The sequence below is a fragment of the Camelus dromedarius genome, chromosome 2 (genome assembly GCF_036321535.1).
Source record: "Camelus dromedarius isolate mCamDro1 chromosome 2, mCamDro1.pat, whole genome shotgun sequence".
Classification (NCBI taxonomy): Eukaryota; Metazoa; Chordata; class Mammalia; order Artiodactyla; family Camelidae; genus Camelus; species Camelus dromedarius.
The window spans coordinates 53,562,514-53,580,110 of NC_087437.1; the positions used below are offsets into that span (position 1 = coordinate 53,562,514).

The following is a 17,597-nucleotide window of genomic DNA, read 5'->3' on the forward strand; positions in this document are numbered from 1 at the left end:
AGTACAATAAGCCACTAATAACTTGCCTAAGAATGTTTGCCTTGCACCTAGTAAGGGCTGAAGTGAATGAATACATTTATTGTTCGATCTACATAGGAACTGCATATGATCTACTGTAAATAGGATACAAAAGCCGGATATCCCTTATATGCATTATGATCTCAACTCAATGGAAAGAAAATTGTACAGGAAACAACTGGGAGAAAACAGGTCAAAAGGTTAATTCTGCTTGTGGCTGATGGGATGACAATTTCCGCCCTGTCCCCGACCCTACCATCCCCACCTTTTGCCTCTTTATACTTGTCTGACTTTTCTAAATTTCCTAGAGCAAATTTTATCTTTAAAATCAGAAAAAAAAAGCAACTATTAAAAATAGATGTTTAAAAACATGAGGCTGTACAGAGGCAGGTTTGGGACAAATCACCAATAGGCATCAATCACTGTTCCCCCCACCCCCAAACGACTTGTTAATTTCAAAGACATTTCAGTGGCCCACAAGCTCTCTTGTGCAAAGTCTGATCATTCCTGTAGGTTATTCTGAAGGTCATTCTCAGGTCTTAAACACACAGGAAGCAGCTTCCACTTTGGTTCCGGTACAAGTCCCTTGGGAAAAACCAATTTCCTGGACCTTTTTGAGGGAATTCATTGCAAGCATCTTTGAGTCCTCAGAGTTCCTTTGCTCCTGTATTTCCTGCCATTGCCGGTGCATCTGGCTTTCTGGGCATAGTTTTTGAGTTTTGCCCTCAGGGCAGCAAGAGCAACAGTTTGGGCAGCTGCAGCCTATGAAGTGTCACCAATAGTTTGACAGGCTTGGCCAGTCTTTTGCAGCCTTGGGGACAGATGCAGTATGAAGGAAAGAGGCCTTGGTTTCAAGGCACAGCTCAACACTCACTAGTGGGCTTTAAGCATCTCATTTATCTCTGCGCCTCAGAGTTTTCATCTGTAAATGAGGATAATAAAGAGGCACACCGACCTCACAGGTCATTGGGAGCCTGAAGAGGGCTCAAGTCGGCGAATGCATATGCAATCCATTTGCAAAAGTAAAGGTCTATTGTCCTGTGAATTTTTCCTTCCTCCCTCCCTCCCTCCCTTCCTCTCTTTCTTTCTGGAGCTTCCTTCCCACTTTCTTATATCTTTTGGAGTCACTGAGAAAGGCTAATTAAAATTAATTACAGGTTAAATTAATTAACATTAAAATTAAGGGTGGCATCTACAGAGGAGGACCTGGGAAGGGGGTAAGGGCTGGAAGAGCATCACAGGAGGGCGAGGGGTGTTGAGGAGGAGAGGATGACTGGCAGGAGCAGAACTTTGGGGAGAGGGGTGTTGTAAGCAAGTATCTAGAAAGTCTTGCCTCAAGATGTTTGGGTTACCATTTTGTCTCCTTAAGAAAACTTCTTTAAAGATGTCTCTCACTTTTTAATGTTCTTCGAGTGAGATTTGTAGACATTCCCTTAGCTCCCAAGCATTAATCTCCTGCTAAGACTGGCCTTAAGGCAGGAACAGGAGAAGGAGCTCAAGATGACTTAGGCACTCTAGGGTTCTAGAATGATACTCCTTCCTAAAGTGAGGATTAAATGAGAACATGCACAGGGACTGCCTTGCACACAGGAAATGGTCAGTACATGGCAATTATAATTATTATGAACCAAGAGATAATTTGCTAAAATAAAACATAGGCAATTTAGAATAGAGACTTGGTTTCTCTTTTTATCTTCTAGGACAGAGCCAGACAGAAGCTGACCGGGTAATGTACAGTCCAACCACCCATGCGCCCACACGTGTCCATTTCTCCCCTGTCCTGATCACACCAGGCCCGTTCCCCACTCTGAGGTCATAGAGCCACCAGGCCGCTGCTTGCTGTACCAGCCGTTTCCTCGTCTTGTGGCTGTGGTCCTCTCACGAGGCCTGTCTCTAGTGTCCAGCCTCTGCCCTCTAGTGTTCTTTCCCCTGGCCCCATTCCCTGCTCCACTGGCCCATCCATGTAGGGACAGCAGGAGCAGTCCCTGGTGCTTAAAGTAGAGATGCTGTTACTCTATTTCTATTTTCTGACTTGGGTTCTACAGACTTAGATGTGTCTGAGTATCTTCATCTTTGAAATTGGCAGCACTGAGGCCCAAGTCAGGGGATGCAGATAGACCACAGAGCAGTTCCTTTAACCTTGAGCACCTTTATAATGAACAATAGGTGCTGAAAGGTGCAGAGAAGAACTGGGAAGGCTAAGGGTCTTTTTTTTTAATTGAAATATAGGCGATTTACAAGGTTGTGTTCATTTCTGGTGTACAGCACAGACATTCAATTACATATATATATATATATATATATATTTTCTTTTCAATATGTTATTACAAGGTATTGAAATAGTTCTCTGTGCTCCACAGTAGGACTTTGTTATTTATCTATTTTATATATAGTATTTAGTACCTGCAAACCCCAAACTCCCAATTTATCCCTCCTCTCTCCTCCCCCTGGTAACCATACGTTTGCTTTCTATGTCTGTAAGTCTGCTTCTGTTTTGTAAATAAGTTCACTTGTGTTTCCTTCCTTCCTTTCTTTCAAGGTTTCACATTAAGGGTATCTAAGGGTTTTGGTGAGCGTCTACAGCGGGGTGATGAATGGTTTAGAAGGGCATTTCCAACTGTGTGCATCTCTTTTCTTCCTCCCACCAGATTCTGTAATAACCTCCACTTCAAGAGTGCTATGAAAATATTCTTTGCAAGTGGATTGTTGTAAATGAACATTAAAAAGTAGGGCATTATTTGTATTAGCCAGTAAACTGCCTAAAGTGATGCGTGAGAAAGGCATCACCTAAAATATTATTCATGGGCAAAGGCTGAGGTCAGCGCAGGGCAGGGGGCTGAGGTGGTGTCTGGAGGGAAAGTTAGTATTCATACTGCTAAGGAAAACCAGCTGTCAAGGCAGAGGCCTCAGAGACAATGGGTGAAGGAGGCTCATAAACAGGCTGGGGAGGACAGGATGGTCCCCCACACTGTGGTCCAGCCTCCTGCCTCTGACTTCTCGGGTAGGAGGCCCCAACTGAAGACATAGCCACCTTGAGCGAATAATCCACAGCTGCTCCCCATCTAGAAACTGGCCAGGGGTGCCCCTGCTTACCTGCTCATCTGCCTCGGAGCCCCAGGAACTTCTTGGGCTTATGTCATCCATGGTCACCTTGGTCCTGTGAGCCAAGAATCCAGAGTGAGCCTGTCCGTTGTCTTTCCCATCATTTGGCTGGAGTTCTTCTGGGGAAAAGAACTGTGGAGTGGGGACTAGACCACCTTCTAGAAAAGCCTCTCCTCTGTTTCTTATTCTTGGTTCTTAAGTAGTGTTGACACACAAGTGATGCTGAGGACAGAAACGATTAAGGCTTTCAATGAATGCAGAAGAGGGTTCAAATTCTAGCTCTTCCATTTCCTAGGTGACTTCAAATTCCTCATCCATAAAGTGGGGTAAAGGCGACCATCTGTCTTATGACGAGGAGAGACAATAGAGTAAGCAAAGTGCTTCTGCTCCCCAGATGGTAGCCCTGGTTTGGACATTCTGCTTTCATTCCCTCTGGCCTTGCCACAGCACCTGCTGTACTTTCACTGATGTCAGTGTCCATACTGGTCTCTGCTCCTGTCATCCATTTTCCAGGATGCTCGCTGTCAGAGGAATTGGTGTAAAACATAAAGAGGTCTGTCATGCCCCTGCGCAAGATCTTAAGTTTCCAGTTTTCTCAGGATAAAGTCTGTGCAGCACCCTCCCGGAAACAGTCTTGTAAGAGTCTGTCTGCTTCTCCTCGTTAACTCACACATTTTACTGTTCTGAGCACCTTCTATTTGCCAGATCTACAGTGTGAGGCACTTACACAAGAACAGACAGCTAGGTGGTCATGGAGATGTGAATTCACTCTGCTTTTCATCCTTTCCAATTGGAGCTCTTTGTACTGAGATTTCTTTGTACCATATATATTAACTGTAATGCAACAGATAACCTTTCATTTATTTTTTTTAATGCTTGTTCTCATAGGGGTTTAGAGAGACTATTTTCAAACTAGTACAAATATTTAATAAATACCATCTGGCAATTTCCTAATCAATAGACTATATTGCACAACAAATCACCTCACATCTTTCAGAAAGAAAAAACCATGAAATTCGATTAATAAAGACATCACTCTCTGAATTAGGACACAATTAAAATTTGTTTTGAATATTTCTTTTAGGGGAGGGGACACACTTCTACTCAATCCTCAGCAGCTGCAAAGGGCCAGCAGTGGGAGCAAGAGGGGTCCAGGACTTGGAGTCGGGGGGAAGCAGTGTTTGGAAGAAGGATGTTGGGGATGAGATGAGGAATGCCACCTCCCCTTTCCCAGGATGGTGGTGGGGAGAGGCCACCTCGATTTGGAAAGAAAGCCCTGGTCCTGGGTTTGGAGCACTCCAGTGTGTACAGAACTTTGTGTTCCCAGGGGACTCAGACTACTTTCCACTCTCCCTGTCTCCCCTCCCCTACCACAGAGCCAGATGCCAAGTGGGCCCTCGATAGACCTTTGGGAGATGATTATTGTCTCTGGTAATCATATACTCTCTAAGGAGGACTGCAATGGTGACCAAGGCAGCTTCTGGCCCTACTACAGGGCGGTTTTCTGTCTTAGGAAAGTGGTTCTGGGGCCACCAGCAATGGTCAGTGTGGGCGAGGGCTCTTGCTCAAAAAGTGGCTTCCTCTCACCTTTTCCTGGGAGCCTCAGATCGGCCCCAGTGAAGGAAGCAACCTCGCTCCCTTTACCACCCTACTTGAGACCTCCCACTCACCAACCTGCAGACTGCTTGCTCTGGGAATCTCCATCGGTAGGGACTCTCCGACCCTCCTTCCCTTTTGTATCTGCGGTTTTTGAGCACGCCCAACTTTGGGAGGTTCTTACCATACCCTGTGAAATAGATTTTTTTTTTTTTTTTTTTTGGTTTCATATTCTACACGAGAATTCGGGGCTTCAGAGAGGTTAAGCTACTTGCTCATGGTCACACAGCCAGTCAGTAGCAGAGGCAGGATTTATAGTCTCCGCTCGCTAGGATGAAAAGCCGGAGAGTGCTGGATTCAACCCTCCGGGACCTGTGCGGCTTAGGTGGAGCCAGCATTTGAGGACCCTTGCTCCACTGCTTTGCCCCTCCCTCTTGCCCCTCGGCCAGCTCTCCTGGGGCGTGGGGAGCAGGATCCCAGCATCACGCGGGGGTTAGGTGCACCACCTAACCAGACACCGCTAATCCCGAGGCCCGCTTGTTAGCGACCTCCAGAGGACTGGGGCGGTTTGGGGCACGGTGTGGCGGGGGTTGTAGGGGGGGACCCACTTAGCCTTCCCGACTATTTGCATAACGGAGATGGTTAGGTTCCCCCGCCCCTCCGCCACACTCTTCTTTCCTCTTTCCCGCGTCCCCTCCACCCCCCGTCCCCCGTCCCCAGCTCCTCCCCAGCAGACCCACCTTCAGTTCAGGGACTCCCGTGTGGGACTCCCAGCTCCCGGGCTCCCCGGCCGCTGCCGAACGCGGAGTCTGGAGGCATTCGGGGGAGGGGAGTCCTGGGCCGGGCCAGGCTGAGGAAGACGCCTGGGGCACCGCCTGGAGCTAACAAAGGGAACCCGCTGCCTGACGGCTGGGGCGCGGAGCGGGCGGAGCAGCCGCTTTCGGCGGCCGAGAATGCTGCGAGTGAGTAGGGTTGCGGCCGTCGGCGGCGCGGCGCGGGCCCCGGGGAGGAGCGGAGCGAAGGGGCGCAGGAGGGGAGCGGCGCGGCCCAGGGCGCGCCTAGGGTGCAGGGAATCCGCGTTAAGCACCCCTCAGCAGCCTTAGCCGCGTGGACCCGCCACCTTTTGACCGAGGGTATCTGTGGATTAATCTGGGTCGAGGGGTCGCCCTGGCTTCTCTCCGGCTCAGCCAGCCTGCGGACCACAACAAACCCACGTGCTGGCGGCCCCCGGGAACCCCACTTTCTCCACCCCATCGTCAACAGGGGAGGGAGGTGCTTTGCAGAGTCCAGGTTCCTTCAGATCTTGCCTGCTGGATTTCAGACAGACAAACGGAGGCCCGCGGCAGGGGTGGGGGCACAGGCACCATAACAAACGCACGTGCGCCCAGCCCTGGCATCTGGGCTCACCGCAAGCCCTTAGGAGCCGCCCTGCGGAACCCGGCCATTGTCTCAACTGACGGGGAGGGAGCGGTGCTGGGGGCGCCACTTGCTGGAGGAGGACGACAGAGACATTTAAAAGGTACCACTTGGGCATCAGACCAAACTGCACGACTTAAAAAGGGAAATGTGAAACGAGAAGGAAGCTACAAAAAGATTACCTCAAGCTAGGAGTGTGTCCTCGGTGCATGATTTGATGTGACCTGGACAACCTCTCGCGTCCACCTCCCGGAGGTTTCTTAGAGATGGAGGTTGAATTAAGGGTCTGTGGGTCCTCCTCCAAAAAAAAAGACCGTGCCTAGCGCACCATTGTCCCTGCACCGCCTCTGCTGGGGACGGCGAGCGCCTCCTCAGCCTGCAGAAAGAACAGTCTGATTTAAACAGCGCCCAGCGCGGTCTTGGGTTTCGCTTGAGCTTTTGCCCTGTAGGTCCCCGCGTCTAGCCTGCCCTGGTGTCATTGGCCCCTTTTGGCTTGCTGTGCGTTTTTACAAAAAAGGCCAGCCTAGGCCTCTTGTTCTAGGTGGGGACGCTATTATTTTTAGTTCTATCCGAGTTCATTTGAGAGAAATTCCTAGGTCCGGAGAGGCCTCTTGTTTGTTTTGCTTTTCCTTTGCTTACGTATGCTCAGCTCAGCTTTTCGTTCATCAGACCTGTTCAGGCAGCAGTGAGATTGGGGGTGGGGTGCGGTGGGCGGGTGATGAATTGGCCTCTTAGGTGATGGTGTGGGTGCAGAAGGAAGCCGGTCAGGTGGTGGGAGTGGGTGGTGTGCGCGAAAGCCGAGGAACCGCCGCCTAAGTGTGCTTGCGGAGAGGTCGGGCTGCGGCCAGCAGATTAACCTGCCCCTGGGAGTCCTCCAGCCCTGCACCTCGGTTGTTGAGGCTCTCAAGAGCATCCAGTGAGCCCCCTTATTTTACAGGCAGGGAAAGGGAGGCCAAGAGAGTTCAGCTACTTGTCCAAGTTTAAACCAAGTGAAATCAGCAACCGAGAGAGGATTGAATATGGGTCTCCAAACTCCCACACTGCACGCAGCCCTGCCGACAACCAAAGTCGGAACCCGGATTCCGTGGTTGGCTGGAAAGGCAGTGGCCTTAGGCAGAATAGAGTTAAACAAAGGAAGTAATTCAGATTGAAAGCTGCACCCTTCCATTATCCCTTTCAAGAGTTCTTTATTCATTTGAGAAAAGCTAGATTTAGTAATTCCTTACTCTCCCAGCCTTTCATAATCCTCGTTATTTTTCTTTCCTGGCTGCCGGGTCCCCTCAAGATGGACCGGGGCCAGCTGTGGAGACTTAAATGTTCTGCGTCTCATCCCGGTGCCAGGAGGCCTTTGTTTGAGCCTAAGCAGGAGGGGAAGAAAGTGTCTGCCAGGGAGCTACTCCTGAGCCGCTTGCGGCAGAACAAAGCATTGTTTTCATTGATTTTGTTTAATTAAATTTTTAAAACGAGAGTGCCTCAGAAGTAGCTACTTATTTTTGTATTTGGCAGAGGAAAAGTTGGAAAATCAAGAAAACACTTTGAGTCTTGTGTTTCCCCAAAGTCAACGTGCTGTTTCACCCTCTCCCTCTTATCTCCTAGTTACACTTGTTTCTTTTCTTAACGGTTTCCAGGGTGTTTTGTTTTTGTGATAATTACACTTGGCGCTTGGGTATAGTTCTCATCAGGATGCTAGTCCTGTAAGGAATTTCCGAAATCATCTGGCCAGATCCTTTGATTTTCTGAGTGGAAAAAACTGAAGCTCAAAAAGAAATTACTTGCTTAAGGACACACAGCCAGGTGACTGCTTTCAGTGCCTCTCTTTTCATGAAAGGGAAACTGTTGCATCAAAAGAGTTTTTGTCTTTTGTCGGTACCCCAGAGTAAAGTCAAAGTTATGATGGTTGTTATAACAACGCCCTTTAAGTCAGGGAATGAATTCCTTAAGGATTTAAATAAGTTTTGGTTACTAAACAAATCTGTGGATCCCAGTGGTAGATATAGTGAGGAATATTATTGTTATTGGGGGTGGGTTTTCCCTCCTGCCCAGTCTCTGCCCACGATGTTCTGGTGGAGTGGGAGCTGCTCGAGCTTTAGAGGCAAAGGAGCATGTTTGGTTGACTCTCCTCTCTCCTATGTTCCATGAGAGCCAGCAGGCTGCATCCACACTGACATAAGGGGAGGAACCTGTAAGCATCTCCTGGGGTTGAGATGGGTATTAAGTCACATGACACAGGCTTCTGCCTGTTTGGACCTCTTGACAGGGTTGGGTGCTCACCAGGTTTTTAGTGGTAGAGAATGATGGCGGGAGAATAACCCCATAGGGGAAGCCCTGTGCTCAAATGCAGAGACCCATCCTCGTCACAAAGAGGTGTGAATGTCTGCCTGACTGGAAAGGGGAGGTCTTTGGTTGTTGTGAAGTGTGTGTGACTCCAAGGAAAATAAATCTAGTAAAAAATAAATAAAAAACAAACCCAGAAATTTCACATCCAGGCGAGTGCAGTCTGAAGTCATTCATTCTGCAGTTACTGACAAATGTGCAGGTGGGGGTGCAGTGGGGGGTGGTTTCTGTGCTCAGCCTAGAGTTACACAGAATCAGACTCACTCTTTGCCCCACTACCCATGCTGAGAACAAGCACATTTGGACCTCCCCTCAGAAACTGCCCTCAGGAGCTCACAGAAAACAGATTTAATTTATCTCAATATTGACCTCTGGGGGCACAGGGTTGTCCCTTCAGGAGACAAATCAAGAGCAGGTTGTAAAAGAGAGAGTGAAAGAGGGAAGGCCACAAGGAGAATGTGGAGCTCTACAAATGGGAGTACGTGGTTGCATTAAAAAAAAAGACAGGAGCAATTCACTGCTGAAATTCACAGTAATCCTCTGGAACATTAGGGTCTTGAGAATTTGCTTAGACTTGGTATCAGTGATTTATTCAATTAGGACTGAATTGGGGAAAAATACATTTTTCTTGTGTGTCTGCATGTATACTGAATATAGTCTGACTCCAACAAATGTACTTTTTAGAGTTTTATATGTAATAGTAACATGGTAAGCAATGCAGTGTCATCACATTGAAATACTGGGGTGATTTTTCTAAGTCAACACTAGAAAGGTCAGATTAACCTTTTTTTTATTTTTATTTTTATTATTTTTTTTACTAATAGACTTTTTTTTTTTTTGGAGCAGTTTCAGTTTCGCAGCAGAATTGAGCAGAAAATACAGAGAGTTCGCACATAGTCCTCCCCACCCACACATACATACTCCCCTGCCTTCAACATCCCTCATCAGTGTGGCATATTTCGTACAATCGATGAATCAACATGGACACGTTATTATCAACCAAAGTCCACAGTTTACATTAGGGTTCACTCTTGATGTTGTACATTCTATGGGTTTTGACAAATGCATAATGACATGTAGCCACCACTACAGAATAATTTACATTGCCCTAAAAATCCCTTGTGCTCCATCTGTTCATTCCTCCCTCCCTCCTTCCCTCTCCCCAAACCGCTGGAAACCACAATCTTTTTATCGTCTCTGTAGCTGTGCCTTTTCCAGAATGTCATTTGGTTGGAATTGTACAGTTTGTTGCCTTTTCAGACTGGCTTCTTTGATTTAGTAATATGTCTTTTAAGTTTCTTCCATGCCTTTCATGGCTTGATAGCTCTTTTTTTTTTTTATGTATTTTTAAATTACATATACGTACTGTTCGTTGTTTCTAAGAACATTTAGAGCTTCAGCTTTTAAACTTACATAGTTATCAAACAAATAAAGCCAACCACAAAATAAGAATTAATTCAAAAAGATATATACACTCTGCTATTAACAGCAACATTATTTATAATTGCCAAGATATGGAAGCATCCTAAGTGCACATCAATAGTTGAATAGATAATGAAGATGCAGCATACATATATGCAATGGCATAAGAAAGAAGGAGATTTTGCCATTTGCAGCCTTTAATTCACTTTTTTTTTCACTTCAAAAACCAGAATTTTATAACTGGCATGAACATTTCCATTACATCAAAAACAACAAAATACCTAGAAATAAACCTAACCAAGGAAGTTACCTATACTCCGAAAACTGAAATGACACAAAGAAATGGAAGGATTTCTTGTGCTCTTGGATTGGAAGAATCAACACTATCAGAATGGCCATGCTACCCAAAGCAATCCACAGATCCAGCGCAACCCCCGTCAAAATACTCACGACATTCCTCACAGAACTAGAACAAACAATTCCAAAATTTATAAGGAACCACAAAAGACCCTGGACAGCCAAAGCAATCTTTTATAGGTCTTTTTTTTTTTTTTCCTCTTTCTTCTTTTTGTTCTCTTTTCTTATGATTTAATGACTAGAGAAGTTCTTTAACATTTGTTATAAAGCTGATTTGGTGGTGCTGAATTCTTTTAGATTTTGTTTATCTGTGGAGCTTTTGATTTCTCCATCAAGTCTGAATGAGAGCCTTGCTGGATAGAGTATTCTTGGTTATAAGTTTCCTCCTTTCATTACTTTAAATCTATCGTGCCACTTTCTTCTGGCCTGTAGAGTTTCTGCTGAAAAATCAGCTGATAACTTTATGGGAGTTCCCTTGTATGTTATTTGTTGCTTTTCTCTTGCTAATTTTAATATTTTCTCCTTATCCTTAATTTTTGTCAATTTGATGACTACGTGCCTTGGTGTGTTCCTCTTTGGGTTGATTCTGTGTGGTACTCTCTGTGTTTCCTGGATTTGGGTGACTGTTTCCTTCCGCAAGTTGGGGAAGTTTTCAGTAATTAACTCTCCAAAAAATTTTTCAGGTCCTTTCTCTCTCTCTTCTTTTTCTGGGACCCCTATAATGTGAATATTAGTACACTTCTTGTTGTCACAGAGTTCTCTTAAACTATCCTCATTTCTTTTCATTCTTTTTTCTTTTTTCTGTTCTGCAGTAGTGATTTCCACTAATCTGTCTTTTAGTTCATTGATCCATTCTTCTGCCTCATTTAGTCTATTTATATTTTCCAACTCTTTGCTAAAAACTTCACTCTGTGCATCTGTACTCCTCTTGAGTTCTCTGAACATCTTTGCCATCATTACTTTAAACTTTTTCTCAGATAAATTGCCTATCTCCTCATCAGTTACGTCTTCTGGGATTTTATCTTGTGCCTTGGCCTGGGAGATACTCCTCTGCCACCTCATATTGTCTATCTTTCTGTGTGTTTGTGGATTCCTTCCACAGGCTTTGGGATTGTTTCTTATTTCTAGTATCAGCCCCGATGGATGAGGCTGGATTAGAGGCTTATGCAGGTTTCCTGGCAGGAGAAGCCAGTGCCTGCCCACTGCTGGGTGAAGCTTGGTCCTGGACCAAGGGGTAGGTGGGTAGGGCTGTGTCTAGAGGCCTTTGCGGCTTAGGAAGTCCGCTGATGGGTGTGGCTGTGTTCCCACCTGTATGTTGTTTGGCCTGAGGCTTCCCTACAGGCTGTTGGGTGGGGCTGGGTCTTGGTGCTAATGATCCAATCAAGATGTCAGCCTCCAGGAAAGCTCATATAGATGAACACTCCCGGAAAGTCCGTCACCAGCTTTTGTGTCCCCTGGTGAGCCGCAGCCATCCCCCAGGTCCCCAGGAGACCCTCCAAATCCAGCAGGCAGGTCTGGCCCAGGTTCCTATGAAATCACTGCCTCTGCCCTTGGACCTGGTGCATCTGTGTTTCCATGTATGCTTCCCAAGTGAGCGGAGTCTCCATTTCCCCCAGTCCCGTGGGGCTCCTGGAGCCAAGCACCCCCGGCCTTCAAAACCAGATGTCCTGGGGTCTCCTCTTCCCAGTGCTGGGACCCGAGCTGGGGAGCCTGACGTGGGGCTTAGAGCTCTCACTTCTGGGAGAGCCTCTGCAACTTAACAAATCTTCAGCTGGGGTATGGGGCCCAATTATATTGCGAGCACGCCCCTCCTATGGTCCTGCTGTGGTTCCCTCTCTATGTTTCCAGTTGCAGAAGCTCTTTTTTGCTAGGTTCTAGTCTTTTTTTAAAGTGATTGTTTGGCATTCATTTGTGGGTTTGTTGTAGTCACGTGGAGAGGCAAGCTCGTGGTCCTACCACTCTACCATCTTGACTGGAAAATCCTAAGCCTTTAGAATCAATTTGGTGACTTAAATTTTATTTATCATTGTGATTATAAAAATACAGCATGCCCATTGAGGACAATTTGGAAAGTAAAAAAAAGTATAGAGAAATAGAAAAAAATTCCATTATTCAAAGGCACCACTGTTAACATTTGGCAACTTTCCTTCTTGACTTTTTTTTTAAGTCGATTTGTTTTCTCTAAATGGTAGAGAACATACTGTGTTTGCAGCAACTCTTGGCTTTCTTGCTTAACCTTGTCATATACACATATCACAGTTTACATTCACATTAAGCTGTGCCTTTTCATTCATCACGATATCAGCATCTCCAAGGTCACGTGATCCCGTGGGATCTGATCACTCCAGTGATTGTTTCAGTGAAGGCCTGCAGAGAAAGGTGCCTCCAGCTTCCCTTCCCTGCCTCATGTATCCATATGCCAGCCTTTTTTTTTTTTTTTTTAATTTTTATTTTTCATGTTAGAAGAAGCCTAAAGCCTAATGGGGAGAGAAGGGCCCTGCCTGGGGCCTTAGGTCCTAGTCCTGCCCCTGTGACTTCCAACAATTTACTTTCAACATTCTGGTTTTTAGTTTACATATGTGTTAAAATAAGCAACTTCAGGGTCATTTACTAATTCATTCCTCACGTACTCAAGTGCCCGCTCTAAACCAAAGCTGTATAAGAAGAGCTCAGCTTTTCAGAAGCTCATAGTTCAGTGGAGGAGAGAGGGTAACAAGAGACTAGTGCAGGGTGTTGTGGGAACTTGGCAGGGAAGTGGAGGGGGGCCCGAACTGGAGCAGTGGGGAAGGCTTCCTGGACGAGGGTCACTGTGGGCTAGTCAAACCACTTCTACTTTTCCCCTATTTTAATTGACACCATGATTAACAATGTTTGTGAATAAATCTCTTTCCATATTCCAGATAATTCCCATAAGATAACAATCCTAAAGTTGGAATTACTGGTTCATACTGTAAAGGATATAATCTTTTTAAAACCTTTGTAGATTTAGGCCCAATGTGAAGTCTTAAAGTACCTAGTATTATGTATTGAGGGAACAGCAGAAATTAAAAGCACAAGTCAAATTCAGGATTTGAATGCTTGTTCACCAATTATTGCCAGTATAGACTTGGACAAGCTACTTAAGCTCATGGAGCTTCAATTTCCTTCTCTGTAAAATGGGCGTAACAGCCCTTACTTCACTGGACCATGGTAAGGATTAAATGAAGTCATAGGTAAAGGGTCCAGTACAGAGCCAGATACACAGGAAACATTCTGTGAGTGATAGCTCTTATAATTGGGATTTTCACAAGCTGCAGTAACTTTGAATCCTAATATTTTTTCTTACCATGAGAGCAGGCAGGAAGTTAATTAAAATGGCACCTCTTACCAGGTGACAAATGGAGAGAGAAATGATCACTTGCACTGATGCGTTATTAAAGTCTTAAATTGTGGAAAATTTCAAACACACAAAAGTAGAAAAAATGGTGTAAATACCCTCTTCCCCCCATTTACAATCACTTACCTTCAACAGTTATCAGAACTCATAGCTGATCTATAACCCCACACTTCACCCCACATGACTTCGAAGTATATCCCAGACATCTTTTCAGCACAGCCCTAAATATTTCACTGAATCGCTTGATGCATATTTGAGGCGTTGAGTCGTGCTGTTCTTGGAGCCTGTCTGCTGTCACTGTTATGGAACCGTGTGTGCATTTGTGTGAGATTGAGAGAGAACCAGCTTTATCCCATGTCCTGAAGAAATGGGTAAAAGCAGCACTGAATTTGGAGTCAAGAGACCTGATTTTGCATGAGAGCCCCGCCCTTTACCAGTTGTATACTTTTGGCAAGTGACTTCTAGAGTTCTTTGAACACATTTATAAAAATTTGGTGAGTAGTGAATGAGGTAATCTGTGTGACAGCCCAAGCATCTCAGCGTTAGTTGGATCTGAATCAGACTTGAACCCAGCCTTCCCTCCCTGCGAGGCAGAGTGTCCATTTGGAATGAAGGTCAGCGGAATGAAGGTCAGAGACTGAAGGCCTGACCGGACCAGGATGCATTCAAGTCGTGTTGCCGCCTGTCTCATTCGAAGATGTGGTCATTGCTTAGATGAGCACCGGGCACCCAGGATACCCCATGCTTGTGAATCTCTCCCATTCTCTTTCACTTAACCACTTCCCTCTGATTCACGGGTGAGGGCAAGGAAACCCAGAGAAGGGAGGGCCCTGCCAGCCGCGCCTGAGAAACAGACCTTCTCTGATGCCTCTTTCCTCCAAGGGAAGACACGGGCTCCCCTTTGCCCTCCAGTTTTGATGAGTCTTGGTCTACTCACTTGCTGTTGCACTGAGAAGGAATTTTTGACTCAACTAAAAGGCAAAAATTGATTTGATTTAATAATTAAATTTAAGTCCTCTCTTTAATCCACTGGGACTCCCATTATGTCTGGGCCTGCACTGTGACTTGTGGTCTCCAGCTGTGTGGCCTTGGGCAAGACACATGCCACCCTGGGCGTGCCACCGCAGGGACTCAACTCGCAGCTCCAGGCCTCTTCCAGCTCTGAGATCATCAGATGGGGAAAAAGTGTAAGAGGGGGGAACTATACATTAGGTTAGGGGGCTTCTTCACACAAATAATAAATGTAATCTGTTTTCTTTTCCAATGTTCAAATAGGGGAAAAAATTAGCCCCACATCGTTTGTCTTTTCCCCCAGTCACTTCTCTGCAGAGTGACTGCTGTTTGCAGTTTGTTGTGGGTCCTTCAGCCCCTTTTGGATGCATTTACATATGTATTCATGGTTACATGCAGATGCATTTTAAAAACCCAGCAAATGGGTTACAGTATAACTGCATCTTTGCAAACTTGTCCTTTTCACTTTACTATATGCACTGGATGTCTTTCCATATCAGTATATACAGATGATTTTTGCATAGTCACATCCTGTATCATGGATGTGTTTACTTAAGCAGCCTTCTGTTGATGGATATTTATTTATTTCCATTAAAAAATATATTTTTTGAGGGGGGGAGGTAATTAGGTTATTTATTTATTTATTTATTTAATGGAGGTTCTGGGGATTGAACCCAGGACCTCATGCATGCTAAGCATGCACTCTACCACTGAGCTATACCCTCCCTCACCATAAATATATATTTCTAAGTGTATTTTGATCTTGGACCTGTGAAATGATGGTTGCAAATGTCCTGGTTAAATGAAGTCAGTCCATCAAGCTCTGGAAAGGGTGGTGAGAAAATGGATGCAGAGACACTGAGAACCACACCCCAGAAAGCTGGAATGCAGGGCTCCCAGGAAGCTACTAAGAGGCACACTGGATGGAAGATTATTTTTGGAGAGAGCCTGCCTGGTTGGGGGCCCTAGGCTGCATGTGCAAGAAATTGAGCTGTGTCATCACCTTCTCCTCCTCCTTGCACTGTCCCTGGCTCTTCCTAATTTGTTTCTCTTCCCAGGTCAGTGGGATCTGGTGGGAGGACTGGAACTTGAGTGATGGGGAGGGAGGAGAGAGACGTGAAGAAGAGGAGGAATTGACGGCAGGCTCTGGAGGAGGCAATGTGCCAGCTCTCCTCTGTCTGGCTGTGCTGTGTTTCCCTGGGTCCTACAGATCATGATACAAGGAAGCACACCCCAAATGGGGCTGCTTGGAAGACAGAGGGTTAGGACACCACCGAGGAGGTGGAATAAATGGAAACTGGGGCGTTCCAGCCTGCAGGAATGAAACAAGAGGCACTTTTTTTCCTGTGGGAGAATGATTAGAGTTACACCGAGTGGCATTTGGGAAGGGGAAAACCAATACAGAGCTGTAGAATGGCAGATAAGGAAGAACTTACTCAGCAGAACTGCCCAGCCGTGGAGCAGGCTAGGTCACAAGGCAGTGAACTCCCGGCCATGGTGTATGTAAGCAAAAGTCCCAAGTGAGCTTTTTTGCCGTCAGAGGATTTCTGCTCTGCAGAGAGGTTGGCCTAAATGCCTGGTAAGGCCCCCTCCAACTCTGAGAGTCTATGACTGTCGGGCCAGAAGCAGAAAGCTGCAAAGTGGGACTGAGGGTGTGGGACAAGTTATGGATGACACGACTGGGGCTGTTTTCACCTGCCCTAAAGAGGTGGACTAAAATGGAGGCCTTCAAAGGAGGCTTAGACCATTGTTTCCCTGGGATCTTGGCAACCCTCCTCCTGCTCTGTCCTTGGCTACAGCTCTGCTTGACTTTATATTCATAAATTATTTCCACAGGAATAAATATATCACATACACTTTAGATGACCAGGAAATCTGGCAACCAGAAAAGAACTACATGTCCCAGGAGGATGATTGTACATTTTTTTTTATTATAGTCTTTCTAAATTTGCATCCGTCTCCTGGTTTCCCTAGCACAGGCCTGAGACGTCACTCAGCTTTAATTTTAGGAGCACTCTATCCTTTGCAGCCTCTCAAAGGTCCTCTGAGCTGGAGTTGACAGCACCCACCATGTTTAATGCTTGTCTCTTTCTTTCCTGTGGATGAGAAAGGATCTCTTGGACTTAAGTCTTGGCCAAGTCTTAGTGAGGGAAACATGGCAAGTTTGCCCTCTTCTGGGCTTTGGCTGTGCTCCTGGCCCTGATGAGACAATACATGTGTTCTCTTATTCAGTCCTCGTGGCCTTGGTGTCTTGGTGTCATCAGTTCCATTTTGCAGATGAGAAAGCTGAGCTTCAGAGATGGGTAGAGAACCACCCGAAGATTCCCTGCTGCCAAGTAGTGATGCTGGCGTTGGGTGTAGCTCTTGCCCTACATCATTATGTTACAGATTTTTCCACTGCTAATCATTCCCTGTCCTTTGGGGCTGAGAAGTGCTTCATCCTTGCATTTTACTGGGGTCTTGGCTGAATTTCTCCCTATGGGACTGATGAAAGCTTTCTATCATTCCCCTAGGAACATGTGAATGAAAGAACTCATGGGACAGCCACGCCTGAATAGCTTGACATTTGGATCCAGCACACATTTGCTTCTTCCCTTTTTTGGTAAGAGTTGTTTTCATCAAGCCTGGTTTGCCTTTTTTTTTTTTTTTTTCCTGACTTTTAAAGCTATGATATCCACCTGACTCATTATCTGGTTATGAGTGGAATAAACACACTGGTAGTGAGCATGACCACAGACTGATGGGTGCCATTGCTCGGCCACCTCAAATGCCTTTAGCTGGCAAATGGAACTCAGTATTGGCATTGTTCAGGGCTTATCTTGCAGCTGTGCTTTTAGGCACTTGAATTTCTTCTTTTGTGAAATGTGTTCAGCATGTGTTTGTTCACCAAATATTCACTGAGTGCCTATCGTGTGCTCAGCTTTGGGAATTATCTACCTAAAGAACACACATTGTAGATATAGAC

At 45.8% G+C, this 17,597-nt stretch overlaps 1 protein-coding gene and 1 long non-coding RNA gene across 4 annotated transcripts in view; one reads left to right on the forward strand and one right to left on the reverse strand.

Moving 5' to 3' along the window:
• LOC105085839 (uncharacterized) overlaps positions 1-6,480 on the reverse strand; it is a 33,072-nt gene extending 26,592 nt beyond the window's left edge. Inside the window, exons 1-3 of one of the 3 annotated variants that reach the window (XR_010383868.1) lie at positions 6,315-6,480; positions 4,795-4,906; positions 3,112-3,342 (exon numbers count right to left, since the gene is read on the reverse strand). This is a non-coding gene — a long non-coding RNA (uncharacterized LOC105085839). Of the gene's footprint in view, positions 1-3,111; positions 3,343-4,794; positions 4,907-5,456; positions 5,583-6,314 lie in introns of those variants that run through there. The other 2 variants (XR_010383867.1, XR_010383866.1) reach the window with 2 other exon arrangements.
• The window catches only part of ST6GAL1 (ST6 beta-galactoside alpha-2,6-sialyltransferase 1), a 116,172-nt gene continuing 104,114 nt past the window's right edge, over positions 5,540-17,597 (forward strand). The window contains exons 1-2 of the mRNA XM_031452897.2: positions 5,540-5,678; positions 17,146-17,234. The gene's annotated coding sequence lies outside the window, so the exon portion shown is untranslated. The remainder of the gene's footprint in view (positions 5,679-17,145; positions 17,235-17,597) is intronic.